Source organism: Pipistrellus hanaki (assembly GCF_964339955.1).
Source record: "Pipistrellus hanaki genome assembly, chromosome: 5".
Lineage (NCBI taxonomy): Eukaryota > Metazoa > Chordata > Mammalia > Chiroptera > Vespertilionidae > Pipistrellus > Pipistrellus hanaki.
In genome coordinates, this window is record NC_140507.1 from 4,679,199 (window position 1) to 4,685,198 (window position 6,000).

Here is a 6,000-nt window from a genome sequence, read left to right on the forward strand (position 1 = left end):
ACTAAAGAGTTTGCCGACCTATTACTTGGGTCTTTTTCAGTTCCTTAAGCAGGGTTTGGCAGTGTGTTTGTGAGGGTCTTGCACATGTTTTGTTAAACTTCCTCCATTCTTACTTTTCCTCCTGTGGGCTGTGCATCCCCCTCCAGGCTCTGCTGTAGCTGCCGCCAGCCGCTGCTGGGTTTTCACATGAAATAGGACAGGGTCAGCAGTAGCTGTAGCTGAGTCTCTGCAGTGGATAGACTCAGGCGAGTAGGGGTGACATAGAACGGCCTCTGGCACCTCTGTGGTATCTTGGGTATGTGTTTAAAGAGACACATGATGAAATTCAAGACACCCCTAGTATGTTCTCTCACACCCTTCACCGCACCCGGCATGTTTAATTGATGTAGAACATAGCAGACACTCATAAGTTGGACAACGTTTACATCTCATGTGAAAGGGTCCCCAACCAGGTTCCTTTGGGCAGGGATGAATAATGGTCAGCAGTGCTGGCCTCTCATTGGCTGAGGCGGAAAGGAAGCTGGTGGTACTGCTCCCAGGCCCGCCTCCCAACCCCTTTTAGGGAACCAAGAGCAGCTGCCTTGTTATGATCCACAATTATAAATCACTGGAAAAATCTTATCTGCTTTTTAAGCAGCACAAGCAATGAAACCTCCAATGTGTTTGTCTCTTCAAAGTGAATTACTTTTGACAACCTTGGCAGTCAACTTCATGGTTTTTATTGCTCTTTTCCAAATTCTTTTCACTTATTGTAACATGAAAAAAATTATTACCATGTGATACTGTAAGATTTATGCATAATAAGAAACACTACCCTAATGATGATTTAACCTTGCAGTAAAATATTCACCCCTAAAACATTAGGTAAGAGTATTTCTGTGTCAGGAAAGCTAGCAATAGATTTATTTGCCGAGTCATTTAAAAAAATTACTAGCTTATAAGAGCCTAAGATGCAATAGCTCTTTTCGCTTATAACAAGACGACATAAGATCATGTAAGAAATGAAAAGCACACAGGTAAACCAAGAGAAGAAAATAAAACCCTGCTCATGGTTCACCATTGTTAACTCCTGTGTACTTAACCGCACGTTTTTAAAAGCTGTTTTCCTCTCTGTTGTGAAGTTATTGCGTGCCTGAATTATCATTCATAATGGCAAAATAATATTTAATTACCTGGATAGGTCCCGTTCCCCACCCTCACTCCCACTTCCACCCCTTTAGCTTTTAGCCGTTGTAAAGCAAAACACATTACTGACTTTTTTGGCTTAATCTTTGCCCATCCCCTGATTACCTTTGGATATAATTCTCGGAAAGTTGGAGTGTCTGGATTAGGTGTGACAGTTAGGGCTTCGGGGACGTACAGACGTGTTGCCCTGCAGCAGCGTTCAGGTGTTTCCATTCCCGCAGCAGTGTCTGAGAGGCTGCTTCTCTCCGGGCGTTCCTGTAAAGTGAATCCAGGGACCCCAAAATGTCCTTCCTGGGGACATAGTGGCAAGTGAATCTTGAATTCATTGAGAAAACTTACCTGAATTCTTGATCTTTATGAAAATTGTCAACCTTTTAGGGAAGTTTCCTTTAAAAAAGCAGACAAGCTAAAGAAACCACACTTACATTCTCTCCCTCTCTCCTCCTTTCTTTCCCTCCATGTACATGTACATGTCCTTCCTCTTCCTCCCTCTCCCTCCCCAATAGAATTTTAGATCTAAAGGAGACTTTTAGATCTTCTAACCAATAGTTCAGTGCAGTGTTTGGAAAGAGTTGTGACGCAGTAGTGATTGTGAAATCCTTTTAATGGGATTTGACTTTGACGAAATTGTGAATAGAAAATGTCAGCCTCGCCGAAACCGGTTTGGCTCAATGGATAGAGCGTCGGCTTGGGGACTGAAAGGTCCCGGGTTCGATTCCGGTCAAGGGCATGTACCTTGGTTGCGGGCATATCCCCAGTAGGGTGTGGTTAAGAGGCAGCTGATCGATGACTCTCTCATCGATGTTTCTAGCTCTCTTATCTCTCTCCCTTCCTCTCTGCACAAAATCAATAAAATATATTAAAAAAAAAAAAAAAAAAAAAAAAAGAAGAAGAAGAAGAAAGAAAATGTCAGCCTGCATTGTACACACTAATTGTAAGCCTTGTTTCATGAACGTTCTGCTTTGGGGTATGGGGGTGGGTGCGTATGTCATTTACATACATGGATGAGTGTAAAGGTTATGATTGAAATGTGTACCTGACTCAAAATCATGGTCAAAACAGTACGGACCATTTAGTAGTCTTTTCCTCTACACTGTTGTCCTTCTATTAATGATTTATTTCACAGAGTACTTTCTGACGATTAGCATTCCACTTAGAGCCCTTACCTTATTTACTAGCTCTGCGTATTTTATTTCCCAATGATTGACAGTGCCTTCAGGAGGGCCCGTGACAGGCCTTGTAGGCTCTGGCTGTATGATTATGCTAAATATAAAATCTGCCGTCAGCATATTTTGTGATAGGCATAGTTTTTAGTGATGGTTGTAGGGTCAGGTGTCCCTTTGAATCTCCACTCACTCAATGGCTAACGCGTGGGACTGAGCCTTGGTGGTCCGAGTGACGTGGGTATCTGAATAGGATGCCTGGTATGTAGCACTCAGAACAGCCTGCCGCTTGTTGCTCATTTGCAAATCAGTCCCGTGTTGCGTGTGCACAGGTGTGTGTCCATGGAGGGCTGGGCTGCATTAGCTCCCGTGTAACCAGCGTACCCATCCACACCAGCTTGCGTTTGTCTTCTTCCAGGGTTTCCTATTGAACTACTGGCTACATGGCTACCAAACGCCTAAGGAGTTCTCACAGCTGAGTTATGAAGCTGGAACTGGTTCTAGACGCTGGGTAGATGCAAAGCAGCCTAACTCAAGTACCGACATTTCTCACCTCCGGTTCCGGCCTCCGCTCTGAGAAGGATACCTTAGCTTCACCGACTTCACGTAGGACAGAAGCCCCTTTGCTCCCCACCAGTGAACAGATCTCATGCTTCAAATGTAAATCGGTCATACAAAAGGAACATCCAGTCTGTTTTCCAAAGTAAATCGACAGTCAAGAGAAGACTTGGCCTCTAATTTATATTGCTTTGCACTTTGGTCTGATGCTAAGAAACAGCATTCTTTGGTGAGATTTTGGGTGCCAAACACCTACCCAGAATGCCCAGGGCTTTCCTTTGCAGAAGTTTCCTTTCGACTGTCCACGTCATTCTGAATTCTGACTTGTATTGGGAATCTGTTGGACAATGGAAAAATTTCTCTGGATTGTTTTGGTAATATTTTTTGGATTCTACTTCCTTTCTGTATCATTTCTCTTAATTTAAAGAACTGTAAGCCGGGTGATGTTATCTCCCGACAGGTAACATAGCCCTTCTCTTTTATTAACTGTCCTCTGCGCCCCAACCAGCTCCTGACATCTGGTAGAGGAACACTTTACACATGTGCTTGCCTCCTAATTTAAATACTGTACCCGCATGTAGATATGATGTACATAACAGTTTAACCTCAAGGTTGCTGGAGTCGGCCCTGTGCCTGAGACACTAATACAGAGTGTGTTCCCACTTAGCCATGGGCTGGGCTCAAGAACCTGCGCCAGGGTTAATGTGGATTACCTAGAACCCTTCCTTCAGTATTCATATGGTGTTTTTATTTTGTCATTGTCGTGTGTGTGTGTGTGTGTGTGTGTGTGTGTGGTGTGTTTTTAATGGGGATCTTGTTTTAAAATGTAATTCCTAAAGTTTAACACAGAACGTTTTATTTGTTGTGTAGCATATACGATAGAGAGGTACCTGAGGATTTTTTTGTTCTTTTCCTCGTAAGAACTCCTGAGTACTAGTGGTCCCTTCCCATCGTGTTCATTTGACTTCACCGTCAAACACCAGGATTCTGTGCGTGAGGAACCTGGGGGGGGGGGGGGGGAACGGGAAGGCCCCGCTGACTGGCCCTGGACGTCACGCCTCTGGCTTGCGGGGGTGGGAGCAGGCCCTGCGTGTGAGCTGGCGCCCGTGCCCCAGGTCAGGCTGGTGCCGAGGCCTGTCTGAGGGGAAGGGCACTCCTACCTGGTGCAAAGCCTCAAACTCACCAATCCCACCCGTCGCCTCCGGGGCAGTTTGCTGCTGTGGCCCCAGCAGGCTCACAAACTCGAGTGCTCGGCAGCCGACCGTGGAACGGCTCCATCACGCTGACCGCGTGGGAAGGACCTGCGTGTCCAGCTGTCACTCCTCTCCCTGCTCAATAGTAGGTTTTGATTTGCCCCTCGCCATTGTGTCCAAAGATCAAGGGACGCCGGTGACATTGAAAGGACCAATAGGACCTCCTGGTGATGAAACTCTTCCCGTGGAAGCACACTACGACGAGGCGGAAGGGCCCGGGCTCTGTGGGGCCTTCGTGCGGGGAACGGTGTGGGATCAACGATGTGTGATTTGCTTATCGGGTTGGCTTGGCTTTTTCCTTTTTTTAACACATCCTTCCGCCCACATTACTGAATCTCTGTTTTTGAGAAATTGAGCCTCAGAGTGTAAAAAAATTGCCTCCATTCGTAAGGTAGATGTAAGCTTGACAGAGGCTGTGAAAGGGATGTAACTCTCACCGCTCTGCCTCTTACGGCAGACCCAGCCGGGGCGGGGGCTGGGCGGGGAGGAGGCAGTTGTGAACGAATGGGCTTTCTGTTGTTTTTGCATGTTTAATAGGAAAGTTCTGTTCCTTGGGAGATCATGGCCTTCGAACACGCACACGACCTTTGACTTGTGCCTACCAAATTCTAGCAGGGACTTCGGCACCCACGGCGTCCTGACCTTCTGGGAGGATAGTCCCCATTCCCAGCCGGACTCTGGCCTTTATTTTGCTAACCCATAATTGAGCAACTGTAAATTACTGCTATATTAATGTTTTAAAGCACTGGGATAGTCTAATTCTAACTTGTAATTAATTATGTTTGCCAATTATCTGTTGGAAATAAATTTGTGTCTGGACAGCTATTGAAACTGTTAAATTGTACAGATATTATTCATGACAGCTTTGTACTGTGGAATGTGCTTAATAAAAAACAAAAAGTTGACCTTTGTCCAATAAATTGCTAAGTAATGTCAATAAATCAAGTATGAGTATTATGCAGTACATCTAACCTGGCTTCATGCAATTGTTACTTCAGCTACTAATTCAAAGCCAATACTCTTAATAAAGTGTTGCAATGCTCCGATGTTCTGTTAAGAAATTTTTCAAACACACACGTACACACACACACACACAAAGCAAACCTGTTCTGTGCTATATTAGTAACTCAGTGACGTACAATTAAAGTTTGTAGATTTAAAGAACCATCTCTGTAAAATGAGGCTGAAAGCAAATTGCTTTTGGCCTGAGAACATGGATGACATCAGACCAGCCCGAGCCGCGGGGGCTGTGCTGGGAGCTAGCGGGAACCTGGCGCTGGCGCTGCTTCCCGCTTACTGGAACGTGGAGCGTCCCCGGCCGGGTCCCCAGTGCCTCTGTGGACGGGTCTCCGGTTTCTGAAGGAGGGGGCGGAGGTCAGAAGGACACTCACAGCAGCATCGGACACGCAGTCGTGCGGTGGTTTTTCTGTTGGGAGGTCCCCACCTTGCTGCCCGAGTTGTAAATCGGGAGAACACCGCCAGCACCTGCAGGTTCTGCTCGGAAGGTCCTGAGACGTAGCAAGAGCTCTCGGGGTAACCAGCTCCCCCCGTTAGTCAGTTGAGCCGGCACTGTGGACTTGGGGAATGAAATTAGAGTGTAAGTTTTTAAAATTGATTTTAGAGATAGAAGAAGGAGAGAGTGAAAGAAAAACATGGGTTTGTTCCATTCATTCATTCATTGCTGCTTGTAGGTGCCCTGACTGGGGATTGAACCCTCAACCTTGGTGTATTGGGACAATGCTCTAACCAACTGAGCTACCTGGCCAGGGGCCCACCCAGGCTTTTGTAAAAAAACGTCTTAAGAAACATGTAACGTGCATATGGTTAAGAAAACCAACCGA

The 6,000-nt window shown here is 45.9% G+C and overlaps 1 protein-coding gene across 5 annotated transcripts in view; it reads left to right on the top strand.

Annotated features, from left to right (window-relative positions):
• Positions 1-5,205, top strand: part of FBXW11 (F-box and WD repeat domain containing 11) — a 98,921-nt gene extending 93,716 nt beyond the window's left edge. For all 5 annotated transcript variants that reach the window (XM_084884405.1, XM_084884406.1, XM_084884407.1 and 2 more), the window contains one exon: positions 2,767-5,205. The gene's annotated coding sequence lies outside the window, so the exon portion shown is untranslated. The remainder of the gene's footprint in view (positions 1-2,766) is intronic.
• Positions 5,206-6,000: the final 795 nt, after the last annotated feature.